General features: G+C 36.6%; 1 protein-coding gene across 2 annotated transcripts in view; it reads right to left on the bottom strand.

Moving 5' to 3' along the window:
• Window positions 1-16856, bottom strand: part of LOC102655449 — a 297465-nt gene that overhangs the window by 239472 nt on the left and 41137 nt on the right. The window lies entirely within an intron of this gene.

Genomic DNA, 16856 nt, shown 5'->3' on the forward strand with positions numbered 1-16856 from the left:
CTTCGAGAGCGGAATCTGCCTCTTTCCTCGCAATTTTTCCTTCGGCGAAGAAGAAGAAGATCGATCCGAGAGGATGCAGAGCGGGTGAAATTGTTTCTCGATCTTACTCGAGATTTTCTTCGTTCCCTTCGGTATTCGGATCGTCAAATGGAAATATTAAGGCGAGATTGATTTATTTATGCACATATACGAGATGAAACTTTGATACATAAACTTGATACTCTGGCGAATAATGTAAGTTGTTTAGGCAAAAAAGTTTCAGAATCATCGATCATCAGTTTTGTTGAGAAGTTTATTTATGTGAAAATTTAGAGAAGAGAGATAGAGAGAGAAAGAGAGAGACGGGGATCGTACGTATTTTATTATAAATAATTCGTAAATATAATAAGTGTACGTTTTCACGAAAGTTTTCGCTCGAAGAAATGTCCTGTTCTTTGGGATATTATTAAAGTTTCGATGAGTAATACGATTAAATTGAGAGTTTTATTCGTGTCACGTTTATATACTTTATACGTGGTATGCAATTTTAAAGTTAGGAATTTCAAACAGAGATACGTCATGTTTATATACATATAATGAGCAAAAGGAGGAATGCAGTTTCTTGTTTTCATTCTAGTCTCTCTGACTTCATACCATCGACTATCGTTTATTAGCGACAAATCCTTAGCATTAATGCTTTGAGCAAATTTTTATCCACGACTTTATTTTCCTCGTGGAATCAAAATTAAAATACAAAAAGGTTAGAATTAAATTTACGCATTAAACGATTATATATATTATAAATTATAAACAAGAAACGAAATTAGAAATTCCATATCCGCCTTATGTAATAAATCAAAAGAGTTATCGATCGATCGCAGAGAACGAGCGAGGCATCGTCCACCGTATCGCGCGAAATGAATAATGCCCCTTCAAATTTTCCATATCACCAACACCAATTATCCCATAGCAGCGAGCAATTAAACCTTGATTTATTAACGAGCCGTCGAAAACGCGGCTTTCCCAAAAACGACCGGCCAAGCCAATTTCACTCTTCCTCCTATTCTTTCGCAACGAGGAGACGATACCGATCTGGTCTGCTATCCATCCACGCTCTCCGCGTATAAATCATAATTAAATCAAAAACCGACCATTTGTATCGGTTTTTGTCCCCCGCCGCAGCTGGCCAGCCATTATCTTTTGATGCACTTTCGATCCGGTAAACCAGTTTCCACGTTTCCAACCACCGATTGCGCACGAGATCCTCGTGAGATGCTCGTTTCTCTCTCTCTCTCTCTCTCTCTCTATCCATCTCGCATATTCCTTACATAATCCTTTCTCGATCTTTCCGCGCCGATCGATCCATTATGTCATTTGTCACCGGCCGAAAATTCTATCTCCTTCGGTCTCCTCTTCCTTCTTTCTCTCTCCTCTCTTCCTCCTCCTCTTTTCCTTTTTTTCGACATCGACAGCTGCCGGCGATACTCGTAACGCACGAGTTATCCTTGACATTATGCGTGCATTACCAGAACGACACGAGGAGGGACTCCTGTTGCGAAATCACGACGCGTGCAACGCGGTTTGCTTTTTTACGATTTCGATCCGCCTCGCGGGTAGACGAGGAGCGATCGTGCGAGGGGTAGGGGTGGGGCGCCTCGCCGATCCGTTATTACGCTTACGTAATCCCCTCTCGAGGCATTTCCCTCCCCTTCCTCTTCTCTCCTCTCCTCCTCTCCTCCCCTCCTCGGTAGTCGTTCATTAACGAAACCTGTTGCTCGAGAAACGAAATCGGCGAACGTGTGTGTACCCGATCACGAGATTTAATTCGTGGCAGATGCAGCTGTGCGTAATAGCAGGACCTGTTTCCTGCCCGCGGAAGTGTGGCGGGGTTATATTGAGGAATGGCAGAACAGAAAGGGATGAACGCGACGAAAGTTCGTCTTTCTTTTTCCTTCTCTTTTTCCTCTTTCCTTTTCGCGCTTCCCTGATTTCTTTTCCCTTTCTTTTTCTTTTTCTTTTTTTTATTTTATTTTATTTTCTCCCGTTTCTTTTCTCGGTCGGTTCCTTGGCTTCGGTTTACATACAGGTTTACAACAACGTGCGGTGAAACGGAGGAATTTTTGTCTCGCAGGTGCACGCGTGGTTGGCGAATCTGTGTCACTAGAGTCGATTGAAACTTCTGAGAGAATATGTAGGTGGATCTTTTGCGAGAGGGCGTGAAGTTTTGGAGGAAACGAAAATGAATACAATCTCAAAAGAATGTATATATATATTTTTTTGAATTTTTTTTTGAAACTATTTTTTTGCGTGTTATGGATCGATCTTGAATTCAGTTGATATAATTGCGCGATCACGAAACGGTTAACGCTTCTCTAACGTTCACGGTGGCTTGGGGATTCGACCCTTTCTTTTTTTTTTTTTTTTTCGACAAGCGACAGATGCACCTGTAACGAAGACCGGAACCCGACACGGAAGCGCAACAAGCATTCCGTAACAGGAAAGGATGCACCCTCTAACCCCCTAAAACTCATCAGGCCGAGGTTTCCTGTCGCAGGAAAAGGGGCAGCCTCGTCGAACCGTGAATGCCATTTGCACACAAGTTGATCACGAATGAGCCAAGTTCGCTTTTGTCCGCTGCTCGTGTTTGAAAATTATGTGCCTCGATTCGAGTTTCACCCTATCCAAATTGCTTTCGACCGTTTTCACGCTCGATTTCCATTATTAAACAATTTATTACCAACCCCTGGATTTTATAATAGCTTATTGAAAATTATTTGGAATTCGTTGGTATAAAAAAATATATATATTATAGAATGATGACTTTGTGTATTTTGTTTAATTTTGTTTTTCGTATTAAGCGAGATATTAGGTTAATATTATTCTTGTCTTTTTTCTTTTTTCGATATAATTAGGTTGTTTTTATCATCTTTAAATATTTTTATATATTCAACGAATCATTGTACATTTAATAAGATAAGGTATTGTACGATATATCTATGAAAATTTATGGAAATTTTTGAGATTGAGATCGTTGGCTTATTTTTTTCAATTAATATTGAACGAAGATTTTTCAATTTCATTTACCGATTAGACGAGATATATTTAATTTACATTCATAATAGCTATTTATGCGATTCATATTCGAATTGCCACGATCAGTTTCTTCGTCCAATCAATCCATATATTCACAAGCTGTGAAAGAGATTTAAAGAAAAATTTCGCGAAATTACTCAGCAACTTAACACTTTCCATACTTTCTAATCTTTTTCGCGTTAATAACTCACGTTTGATAACGAATGATTCACATTGAATTCGTTTCGATCGATCATCACGTCGATACTTCAACAACTTTTAACAAAAGAAAAAAAAGAGAAAAGAAAATAATATTTTCCAAGAATTAATCATCAACGATTCGATACGTTTAACGCTTACGAAAAATCGTTTTCCCTTCCTTTCTGATTTATTATCAAATTTCCGGTCGTGGAATAGCTTCGAATGCAAATCTGAGGGGAAAGTAAAAAAGCGGAAATAGCCGGTGGCCGAGGCTTCTGCGGCCACCTGTCCCCCGATACAGAAATCAAAAGCGGAAGTCTGTCACGGCACAGGAAGCATCGAACCGTGTCAGTAGCCTGTTGTCAGTCTCGTCGCTTCCTTCTTCGTGGAATCAGCCTCACGATAGAGGAACCGGCTCACCGAGCCTTTGGAAAGTGGAAACTGCGAACGTGTCGAACGAATCCCGGAAGTAGACGCTTATGGTGTCCACGGAACGATCCCGTGGCGAGTAAAAGTTCATGTTCACGTGAAATTGAATTAATCCTTCGTGTTTCATCTCGTGATTGAATGTTTTTTTTAAATTATTCCATTATCGTTCTATGACGCATAGAGAAATTCAAGTTAAATTTACGATCGAAGTAGCTGATAATAAAGTTGTTTCTAAGAATATTTAAAAAAAAAAAAGATTTCAAAATGGCTCATTTACTACTGGACAATTTTAAAAGAGCTTGACTTTGATTCTTGCGAAAATTGCGATACGAACGATCGCTGTTTTCGTTAATCTAAACTTAGATTAAATTATTTGTTTATCAATCGAGCGAAATTACGAGTGGTTATGCCGAATTTCTTTTATCTCATTGATTATTCTTTCACGATATAAGAATGTATTTATATATACATTTGTGCAACATCTTTGAAAGGTCGATTCTAAGGGCCAAAATGATAGAACGAGATAACTTTAACTTACATTTCCTCGCCATCATATGTATAATTCTCTCTCCGTCTCCCTTCATCTAACTTGACAAATTTAAATCGCTTATAATTTAATAAATAAACTTCACTTTCCTACATTAATTTTCGCCTCAACTTCTAAAATCAAGATCTTTCAAAAGCGTCCTACGAATATATTAATACTTTGCGTATAAAACATTTGGAATCGAAAATATTTATTTTATATGCAAAAGAAACATTTTAGAAATATTTTCATATCCAATAATAATTATCATAACTCGATCTAATATGAAAACAAAATACTCTAATTCTAATTATCAGCACGTTACAAATCGTCTCAACGAATAATTCCTCTCCTTCCCTTCCCCAAAAAAAAAGAAAAAAAAATTCAAAAAGAGAGAAAAGCATCGCCTCGAACAATTCGATTCCTTGGATGAATGAAAACAACATTGTCCAAAACCAGTTTCGTGGAGATACGATCGAAACCACGTTGGTTTCAAGAAAAAAAAAAAAAAAAGAAAGAAAAAAAACCACAGAGTCGCCGCCCACCGCGTTTTCGTTGGCGAAACATCGAAACAAACCGTCGTTGATATAAAAAAACACGAAATCTCGATCCGTTAACGAGAGATTAAACGCTTAAACGAAGGAATAATTAATAAAAAGCATAGATTGGATAACTAATTCTTTTCTTTCTTTTCGGCCGCGATATATAGAGCCGCTAATGCGTAAATTAAAAGTCGGTGGAACCGGCCTCTCCCCCTCTCTTTCCTCCCCGATTTTTCGAGGACGATCGTCGATCGTACGAACGACCAGCGGCCTCGTTTCCCCCCCCCCCCCCCTCCTCCTCCTCTTCCTCTTCCCTCCCCCTCCTACACGATTGAGCAATCAGGCAACCGATTATTTTCCCCGCGCCGCGAATAATTACCGCACTTTGATCCGTTCCATCGTAAGTCATCGATAACACGGCTCGCATCACCGGCCAATAAACCTAATGACCGATACAAAATTATCGGCGGTTTCGTGTGAACGTAGCAATCGAACGAGCAACAAAGACTGATCAACGATAATGATAATAATTCCCCGGGGGATTAACGCGCGGCGAAGAGTATTCCGTCTAACGATGGCTAACGAGCGACCAGCCTTTGACGTGACCTCTTTCGTTTTTAATAGGGAGCTGGTTTTTCGGCGAGGATACCCTGTGGGATCATCGTGCTAAATTGGAATGAGCGGATCGGTGATGGTAGAAGGATGGTCGAGAAACGATCCTGGATTTTTGAACGTTTGCTCTTTTTCCATCGATGCTTTTTCCATTTTCGAGAACGGTTATAATTTTTCTCCGGTGATCGTTACGAGGATAATGAAGTAACAAGATGCAGTTTTGTTCGAGTAAATTAAAAAACTATGTTCTATACTTTTGATTTTTTGGAGGATTTTGTATAATATTTTGAGAAAGGATGCAAATAAGAGAATTAAGAAAAATATCTTTGGCAAGAAATTTGGTTCTTCTGATACTGGAGCACTCTTTATTCCATTTTTTATTTTTATAATTTTTCTGTGGTGATCGTTACGACAATGAAGTAATAAGATATAGATTTTATTTGAGTAAATTAAAAACCTACTATGTTCTAATTCTTTGGAGGATTTAAGATATAATATTTTGAAAAAACATACGAATAAGAGAATTAACTCTATTCTCTACTGTTATACTTTATATATATCTACTTTTTCTCTGTGATAATTGTTATGATGATAATGAAATAGAAAGATATAGTTTTATTCGAGTAAATTAAAAACTTGGTACGTTTTAATTCTTTGGAGAATAATATTTTGATTTATGATTTTGTATAACATTTTGAAAAAGGATGCAAATAAGAGAATTAAGAAAAAAATCTTTGTCAAACCAAGAAATTCATTTTTCTTAATATTATAGCTCTGATACTATACTCTTTATTCCATTCTCTATTTTTATACTTTATATATACTTACTTTTTCTCTGTAATAAATGTTATGATGATAATGAAGTAGAAAGATATAAAGATAATTTTATTCGAATAAATTAAAAACTTGGTACGTTCTAATTCTTTGGAGGATAATATTTTGATTTATGATTTTGTATAACATTTTGAAAAAGGATGCAAATAAGAGAATTAAGAAAAAAATCTTTGTCAAACCAAGAAATTCATTTTTCTTAATACTATAGCTCTGATTCTTCTTGATAGTTTCTTAATACTATACTCTTTATTCCATTCTCTATTTTTATACTTTATATATACTTATTCTCTATGATAATTTTGATAATTTTTATGACGATAATGAAGTAATAAGATACAGTTTTATTCGAATAAATTAAAAACCTGGTACGTTCTAATTCTTTAAAGAATTTTGTATAATATTTTGAAAAAGGATGCAAGTAATAGAATTAAGAATTCTCTATCTGAGTCACTACTGTTACCAAGAAACTGTTACCAAGACTTTTCTGATGTTACAACATTCTTTATCCCACCCCTTTCTATTAAGAAATCTTGCGATAATCGTTGTCGTTTTCAAGACGCAACGAACAAAAATTCGAGAAAAATTTGCAAACTTGAAACCACCGCACGAAGATGCATTTTAACCCAGGTGATTCATGGTGATTGCTTGCCGCGTAGAAAGCACGAGAGGACGAAGAGGGGGAAAAAGAAGAGGCTGAGCCTAACCACGCGACCACCTAACCCATCCCCCACGAGCCTCGATGTAAAATATTCTTTCTAACATTCCTCCGAGCTGACAGCCTCGAGAGATATCCTATAGCCGAGCAGAGGGATTTTAATTACCCCCGAGGCTGCTATCGGGCGAAATCATACTTTCGGCCTTATTTATGAACACCCTAAACGACACGCTCCGCATCCGACAATTTATAAGAGTCTAAACGACTAATTAATATTTGTCGCCATTTATGATCGGTTATAGTCCCAAATGGACGATCCTCGAATATTTTTCAAGCGAGAGAAAGACTGATTGGGAGAAGGAGAAATGGAGGTTATGTAAAAAGTTCGATCCAAAATGACACTTTTGTAACGATTACTCTAATAATTAAGTCAAGTCATTGGAATTATTAGTTTGAATGTTTTGTTGTTGCAACAAACCTTTTAGGTTTCGTTTTTTATATTTTTTTAAAATTAACTTCATACATTCTTCACATTATAATTATTTTGGTTCTAGGAAATAATAATAATTGTCAATAATGGAATGAATCTTCATAGAGAAAGGGATTAATCCTATAATCCTACAAGTTGTACGTTCGAGTTAATACAATTTTTTTTATGTCGAAAGTTGGTCAAATCATTATTATTATTGAATTCCATCGAAGAAATTCGATACGTCCGCTTAACGAACAATCGGTAAATCTATTATTCAATTTCATTAAAGAAACACGAAACATCCGCTTCGTTCCCTCCATAAATTCGCCGCGCTGGAACTCACCTCCTGGAAATCCCCTTCTAAAACTTCTTCATATAAAGAAAATTGAAACCCTCGGCGAGGCGGAACCACATCAAAATCGTCGTGCCATTTTCCGTGCATGCGATTTTCCTTGGTAGGAAAATGGCCGCCTCTGAAACGACTTTCTGAACATTAGGAATGGAATTCGCATTGGAAATGGCATAAATACGGCGCGTATAGGGTATGTACGTAAGTATCTTTTACAGAGGGGACAGAGTGGCGGAGAAAAAAATTCGCATACTCGGATCTAGTGTCGGCTCTAATGCGGCCGATTGCCGCTACCGAGACGAGGTACTCGTGTTTCACGCGTTGGAAAACGCGTGGGCTTCGACCTGGCTGTCCCTTGCCGCGTTAAATCTCGAGTTTTATGGACGGACCGCTGTAATCCGTTAGAAAGATTCGATTTCACCCGCGTTTTCATTGCGTGAGCGCGAAAAAATTCGTCGTCCGATTTCTTACTTCGCGAGAGATCAGAACTCGAAGAGAGAAAGAGCATAAGAAAAAATTAGATTAGACTTTGTTCTTAAAATTAATCGATCCATCGTTTGATTCCTTATTTTAAAAAAAAGATATCAACCTGACTGTTAAAGATCGAGGAAGAAAAAAATGTAAAAAAATTAAATTACTTCCGCACTTACAAACTTTTCCTAATCCATTTCTTCTTTTTACTTTTTTTGTAAGTAGTTTCGATATTATATGTTACATATCATTATCAAATTAATCATCATACTTCCTCCTAGCTTTCCAACAAATTTATAATAATTATAACACGTTTTTCCTACCTTTTCCTATCTTTTCCTCCTATCGTATAAACACTTTCCACACGTTATATCCCAATAATAAACCAGAAAACCAATTTACAAGCGAATGGTAGAAACGCATCATCTCGCGTCACGAGTTAATCATCTTGTACACTTCCTCGTACGTTACCTACACTTTCCAATGCTCTTTGCTCGTCTCACCTTAATCCCCCTCCCCCTCCAACACTCACAAATCTCTCTCTATACGCGCGCCTCCTCCGATCACCCTCCCCCACCAATCACCGTATTCAATAAATACCATCACCTCCGCCCCACTCCAAATCATTCGATTAATCATCCCAAGATCGTCGTCTCTATTACACTCAAGGATCCCTCCCCATCGAAGAAAAAGAAAAAGAGAAAAAGAGAGGAAAGAATGGAAAAGAGAGAAGGGGAAGAGAAGAAAAAAAAAAGGAAAAAGAGACGAGAAAGACGAAGAAGAGGGATTACCGCGCGGCGTACGAAAATGATTAATTACACGGCGAGGAGCGAGAGACACGTCGACCTTGCCCGCTCGACGTGGCGGCAGCACGCGGCAGCGCGATACTTATCGGCTTGATTTACATCGTGGTTAAAACCGTTGACACGCCGCGCGGCTTTTCCCTTTCACGGGGAATTATTCGAGTGATTAGACCGCTTCGCGGCGGTCGATCGGGGGAATTTTCACGTGATGATTTATATGGAGGAATACGAAACGAGGAAGGGAAAGGCTCGAAGGGAGGTCGAGGAATGGCCGAGTTGTAAATTGAACGTCCTCACCTCGAGGAGGAGATTTTTGAGAGCGAGGCGCGAGTGTTTACCGGAGAGAATTCTGGGAACGAACTGGTGAATGTTTGTGAGGTTGGTTGGGGAGAGGCCATCGTGTATTCGTGATGGGTTCGAAGAGTGAAGTTAATGGTAAAGGAGGGTAGCAAAGTTTGAATTTATTTCGCGAGAGTTTGAGAGAAAGAAAGGATCCTGTTGACGCAATTCTTTTTTCTTTCTTTTTTTTTTTTTTTTGGAAAGGATAAGTAAAATTTGAGTAATTTCTTTCAATCTTTGAATTCTTATTCACTATGAAAAATGATAAAGAATAGATCAATTATTCTGTTAAGACTGATCTTGAAATTATTTAAAATTTTATTTTAAATGTTATAAGAAGAAATTAGCTTCATAATGGCTATCTTTTTTTTTTTTTTAGAATATATATATTATATTATATTTTATTTCTATTTACTTTTAATCATTCATAGTCCACTAACTGTATGAAATAAAAGGAAATAATAATTGTTGAATCTTATCATTATACACGTACGTATCAAATTATAATAACCTTAAGAAAAATTTCTAAGATCGAAAACTATTTATATTTAAATACACAAAAACCTTTGTAACCTTTCAAAACCACACAAAACTTATCCACGAAGCAAGAAGGACTAACAATTCTAAATCATCATCCTTCCACGCAATTTCTTAAAATTTCTTAAAAATTCGTGTCCCTCGGTGCAAAAAGCCAACAGCTTTAATCGGCGAAGGGCGCGCGAACGCTTCTCCCCTCGTTTCATCCTAGTTCTCGATCCCAGATCGAAATTAACGCACGACCCGGAGCCATCCTTGATGGATCCACGATCCGAAAGTCGTTAACGTTTTCTTTGACCCAACTCTACTAATTGCGCGGCTGCAAAGGGTCTCCTCCTCCTCTGCCTCGGAGATGGTCTCACGAAACTGTTCCTCTTCCTAACGCTGTAAGAGATCCCGGCCGGAGGGTTGCAGCCAACGCCTCGGGGCGGGCAATTAAACGTGATTATCCTTCATTAAGGACGAATTCGAAGGACGGGGCACTCGGGGAACTCGGTTGCGTAATTGTGGGAATGATTCGTCGTTGCTCTCTCTCTCTCTCTCTCTTCCTCCTTTCCTCTCCTCTCCTCTCTTCTCGTGTCCCTTCTCGTCTCGGCCCGCTGTTCGTGATGGTAGGCTCAACGATCCTCGCGTGCACCCACGCTGAAAATCGGCTTGGAAAGCCTTCGAGCGTTCGTGAAGAGCGGAGAGAAGGATGATTGGGATGGTACGGGTCAGTGGAAAAATTCCTGGTCTGGAAGGAATGATCCTTCTAGGTTAGGTTGATCGAGATCGAAAGTGGAGAAGGAGTTTTGCAGCATATCCCTGTAATTTAATCTTTTTTTTCCAGCTGAGGCGTACTTTTTTTAATCCTCGAATTGATCTCTTTACGTACGCAAGGCCACGTAAAGTGATATGGCTTCGTTGTGACTTATAGGTTAGGAATTATAAGAGGAGATTGCGAGGTAGATTTAGAGATGTATTATTTTATTACTTGTCTCTAAGCCTGAAAGCCTGATGATTTAACTCGAACACGGTTTTGATTCTTTTATATTGTTTAAAATTAATCTTTCTATGTATATAAGATTACATAAAGTGATAAATAATGGCTACGTTGTGTGACTTATAGGTTAGGAATCATAAAATTGTGAGCTAGATTCTGATGATTTGAAACGAACATCTTCTTAATGATTTTGATCTTTTCAAATTGTTGAGTTAATTTGAATTTCTTGAATGATGAAGGTTCAAACTTTAAATTTTATTGAGCATGATGCTTAAACAAATCAAGCAAACGCGAGTCTTGAAAGGGAAACCGAATTTGATATTAACATAGAGAACGTTTGTTATGACATTAAAGAAAGAATCTTTAGCGGAATGTTAATGGTTTTAAGTATTTATTTGCAGAATTTCTTTAACAGACTTTCTCACAATATCGTTTTGCGTCACGAAGATTTTGCATTCTTCAATGGATTGCAAAGAATCGTTGCAATATTCCTGTACTTCGTTAGAAGTATAAAGAACTTTTAACAGTATAAAGCTTCCAAATTTGATGCTTTTCACGAATCAAAAAATTCTTATTTTAAAATCCTGACGAATTTTTATCCTTCTCGAATGAAAATCATCAGTTTCTCGAATTTCCCTCCCTCCCTAACCCTCCAAATAAACGCTACCAATATCCTCGTCTCGTTTCTTTTTATCCAGCGCCTTTGCACTTTTATCTGCCGTTATCCTGGTGTATCATTATCACGACAGGTTGTTTGTTTTGCGAGGCGAAGGGGAAGTGTTCCTACCAAATGTATGCCGCGAGTCAACACTTGGTGCGCGTGGTTGTTTGACTGTTTGACTTTCCCAGAGCAGAGAGGAGCGGTTCTGAACCGTATATATCTACCTGCGAAGGCTCAGGTTCTAAGTTTCCTCAAATGTTGTCTCAGCCGGGTTAGATACCATACGTCGCGTTTTCAACCCTAGATAACAGCGTTCTTCTTCGAGATTAAGTTTCTCGTCCATCAAGGGAGCGGGTGGAGTATCGCCGGATGGAGCCATTTAAAAAATTCCTTCGCGTTTCGACGAAATCCATCAAATTCTATTCTTTCCCCCTCTTATTTCTCCTCTTTCTCTTTTTCTTTTCTTCTTGATTCTTTTCATCCGTACGAAGATGTGTTATAATGATAGCTCGGAGTTTGATTGAAAGAATCGAATTTTATTTCATAATTAAATACATAAGTAGATTTATTTGAAAGATAGATTGTTTCAATTTGTAATGTTATTTTAATTTAGTATTTAAATATTTTTTTTATCTTAATCAATAGGAAAATGCAAAGATGTTTAAAAATGGAAAAATGATTTTTTCTCGACTTTTGTACTTTTATCTTTGATAAAGTCAAAGGTCATATTTTTATTGTAGATAAAAAAATTGGTTCACTTTGAAATAAATTTCTTCTCAAATTCACGTTTAGATTTGTATTTCATTTCTAACGGAGAATCGAGTAATTGAAAAATGAAGTGTTTGAAAAAGATAACAATCTTGTTTGAACAATTGAAATAAAGAAAACATTGAGATGAGAAATTTGAATTTGTAACATATAGAACCAAAAAATGATAGATCCCAATATCTTCCAACATTTATCCAAGGACTATGCTAATCCCCAACGCTATTTAACGCTATATAAGGCTGAAAACACTTGTGCAAACATGAATGCACCTTATTTCTAAGTATCTTATTATCATCTACTTTACATTTTGTAACTCGTACGTTCATTAAAAAAAACTAAATTTCCCAACGACACGTCATCCCGCTCCTATTCTTAAAAATTCTCCGAATCGATTAACGAAAATACCGCGAAATCTCAAAATTTCTTAGAACAAAAACATCTCACACACGTTCCGTCGCGCGTTTAATGATTCCAATTATTTTTCTCTTTATTAATAAAAAAAAAAGGAAAAAAAAATCCTTAAATATAATATCGTCAGAATGAAAATTCCAAAACTTCAAAACCTCGCGTGTTTCGTCGCATTCGCCAATAACGCCGCAATTATCGATAATTACAGCGTCGTAGAATTTCTCACGCGATTATTACGCGCGCGATAATTCCATATCGGCGTGAAATTCCGCATCGAAAAAAAAAAAAAAAAAAGAAGAAAAAGAAAGAAATGGACGAAGCTCGAAGCTCGTGACGGAAGGCGAGTATACAACGGCCTGGCACGCGTATCGCGGACCTGAGTCGTGATGCATTGGACAATGACGTTTCCGTCGCCTCACCTTCGGCCTAATCGCGTGATGGTGCTCGACGGGCACGTTTCTTTAGCGTTTTATCGCCGCTAAAAATTCGCATAACGTTAACGACCGGCTGCGTTTATCGGCCACGTGTTGGAAAAATGGGGACGCGAGGGGGAACGCATTTTTACTTTTAAATTTGCTCGGCATCCTTCGATGATCTCGCCGACCGATATAATCAATTTTGGAAAAATAGCAACAATCGAAATACCGTTCTTCGAGTTATTTTGATTGTAAAACAAAGGGGAGGATGAAAAATTAAGATAGGAAGATTAAAGAAAAAAAGGAAATTGTTTTCTTCCTGTTTAATATTCCGTACAGAGAAGAAATCGAGAGATTTGAAGATTAATCATCCAATCTGATCGTAGCTTCGTCACAAGATGTATTGAGAATCGTGTAATAAATATAAAATAATGAGAAACATCTAACGAGCATCAACTCGCTTCCTCGTTGAATAATTACACGGCATAACGTGAAAGCAACAAAGATGTTCAAAGGGATCAAAATTTCTATAACGAATATAAAATACACGTGTCTATATCAATCTAAAGTAAGTATTTAAAAAAATAATTTAAAATTGAAATTAAAATTCTAGATTAGATTAAACAATTCTTTCCTCGAAATCAGTTATCACCGTATAATTTATAACATCACTGTCGTTAATATATTCGTACATTTATGTATAATTAAATATCGTAAATAAATTATACTTATTGATATCCAGTAGAGAGAGTTGAACGAGGAAACCGTGAGGGAAGAAAGAAAGAATAATTCCAAAAATTTTTTTCGGTCGGTTTTGTTTGTACGAATATACACTGGTTTTCCACAGTGGTCCCGGAATACACGTGGAACAAGGCTGCGTTTAATAAGGTGCAGCCGTCTGACCTTATTTTAACAGATACCGCCGCTATTTGATCAGGTCCACCCATGGCTGCACTCGGCGCGTATGTTTGTTTTACGTGCCGTTCGTGTGCCTGTCGCGAGACGACTTAACGAATCGTGGAAAGAGCTGACGTTCTACACTTAAACACGTTTTCCAGCGGAGGCACTCCGCGCGACACGTTTCTTTTCTTTTTTTTTCTCTCCTCCTTTTCTTTCTTCTTCTTCTTCTTCTTTTTCTTCTTGTTTCGTGTTTCCTCTTTTCTTCTTCTTTCCTTTCTTTTTTCTTTCTCTTTTGCTCCTCGTTTACTTAGAAGAGGCAGATGCATTAGAAAACTCGTGTGACGAGCCTCGACGTCGTAACAGAGAAGATGTCCAGTCCACCACTAGTTTTACTAGCAGATGGGGAAAATTCTGGGAACGCGAGGATAGTTTTAATTGATCTCCGTAGAAAAAAGAAAAAGAAAAGGTTGAAACGTATTTGTCTTTTTTATAGGATTCCCTGCAATCCTCGACCGTTTTCATGTGGATTTTTTTTTTTAAACGTCTTCGAATCCTTGGATTCTGGGAATGGCAATCAGTTTTGGAAGATAGAAGCGTTAGAATCGATGGGTTTTTTTTTTTAATTGATGGATTGTAGGAGAGATAAAGATTTTTGTTTCTTTCATGATTATTAAAAATTAAATTGTCACATTTTTTTTCAAATATACTATTTCGAACAATGTAAACATTTATTTCGAGTATTTCTTGGTATCGTTTATTGTTTATAATTATGATTTTTGTAAGTGAAAGAAATGATTCGAGTAAAAAGACCGGTTTCTCTCTTTAAAGAAACGGCAACCACTTTGGCAGAGGTTTTTTTTTTCGATCAAATTTCTTTAAAGCCTAAGGATTAATAAAACGGGATGATTTAAAATTAAGACATTGATGCAAGTTGACTTTTTCACTTAACAGCTTAAAATATTGACGCTCATATTTGGAATAATTGCGTCTCCTAATATGATATTCTCGTACAAATTCCGAAGAAATATGGACTGTCTTTCTACCTGTAATTCTGTAAAAGGTAACTTGTTTTCTCGTTTTCATTCGTGCAAGAAATTATTTATATACAAAATATTACAAATAAAATATTTATACGTATACAAGTTGATAAAAGAAATTGCTACCGCATTAATTTCACTTCGAAAGTTAACCGGATTATCTATCAAGTACAAATTTCTACTTACAATTCTTAACGTAATTCCATACTTTCTCTAAATTTTAAATCCATTATTAAACACTCATCATGATATCCACAATACTCACAAAATTCAAACTCATGGATTTATAATTTATCCTTGTACAAATTACTCGAAATTAATCTCTTTCCTAACTACTTATCTAACGAAAATCATTAAAATCACGTCATCTTCTATAAATGCAAATTAAGCTAACTTAAAAAAAAAAAAAGAAAAGAAAAATTTCACAAAAATTTCACTTTAGCATAGAATCGCAAAGAATAAAAAAAATTCAAATTTCAATAGCTATTGCAACTTATTAATCGAATAATCTCACCCGGTATATTCGAACAATCGCAAGAAATTACGGGCGTATCAACACCGCCAACTCCCCAATTTATGCGTTTACCTTGGCAATAAGGTGGCGTGTATCTAATCTTATCAAGCCAAATAAAGAGCGTGGAAGTGACTGTGCGCGTCGAGGCGACAGTTTCTTATTCGCGTGACAACTCGAGTAGTACGCGATCTGTATCGATTTCCGATACACGGAGTGGCCGCGCCTCGCGATCGTACCATCCAGATCCTCGATCTCGTTCGTCCGGTTCGCGAGATAAGGCGTAGCCGGGCCACCCGGTTTCCCGATAAAACCCCCTCGAATAGCTGGATCGAATGATGGAACTTGGTGTATCCAATGCCGATCTTCCGTCACGAATAAAAATTGGATGATCGCGAGGAATAATTGCGACGTAAATGATCCCCTGAGAAACAGACTGTTTCTCTGAAATCCGTGAATCAGTGAATCCGTTCAAATGTATTTTAATACAACTGTTTCTTTCATGAGAAAATAAAAAAGGAAACTCGAAATTTTGAGATTAAATTTTTAGGATTTGTTGCTAATCTACGAAGGTTATTCTTCGCAATTATTTCGCAATTATTCGAATTTATATGGGAATCTGTATTCAAATATATTTTAATAATTATCCCTTTCTATAAAAAAATACAAAAGGAAACTTGAAATTTTGATCGAATGAAAATTTTGGGATTAAATTTCTAGGATTTTTTTCTATTTTATTAGAATTATTTTTCGTAATTATTTAAATTTATCTAGCATCTAATATAAGCATCTGTATTCAAATATATTTTAACAACTTCCTTTCTATGAGAAAATAAAAAAGGGAACTTGGAATTTTGATCGAATTAAAATTTTGGGATTAAATTTTTAGGATTTATTGCTATTCTACGAGGATTATTCTTCGCAATAATTTTGCAATTATTCAAATTTGTATAGGCATCGAATCTGTATTCAAATATATTTTAATAATTATCCCTTTCTATGAGAAAATAAAAAAGGAAACTTGGAATTTTGATCGAATTAAAATTTTGGGATTAAATTTTTAGGATTTATTGCTATTCTACGAGGATTATTCTTTTCTATATTCTTATTCAAATATATTTTAATAACTATTATATATATTTTAATAACTTTCTATGAGAAAATACAAAAGGGAACTTGAAATTTTGATCGAATTAAAATTCTAGGATTAAATTTTTAGGATTCACTGTTATTCCACTCTGCTATCCTAATCTACGATGGTTATTTTTCGCAATTATTTCGCAATTATTCGAATTTGTATGGTCATTCGACTCGTAATTAGGTCGTTTCGTGACGATTTCGAATCGCGGCAC

The sequence above is a fragment of the Apis mellifera genome, linkage group LG13 (assembly GCF_003254395.2).
Source record: "Apis mellifera strain DH4 linkage group LG13, Amel_HAv3.1, whole genome shotgun sequence".
Classification (NCBI taxonomy): Eukaryota; Metazoa; Arthropoda; class Insecta; order Hymenoptera; family Apidae; genus Apis; species Apis mellifera.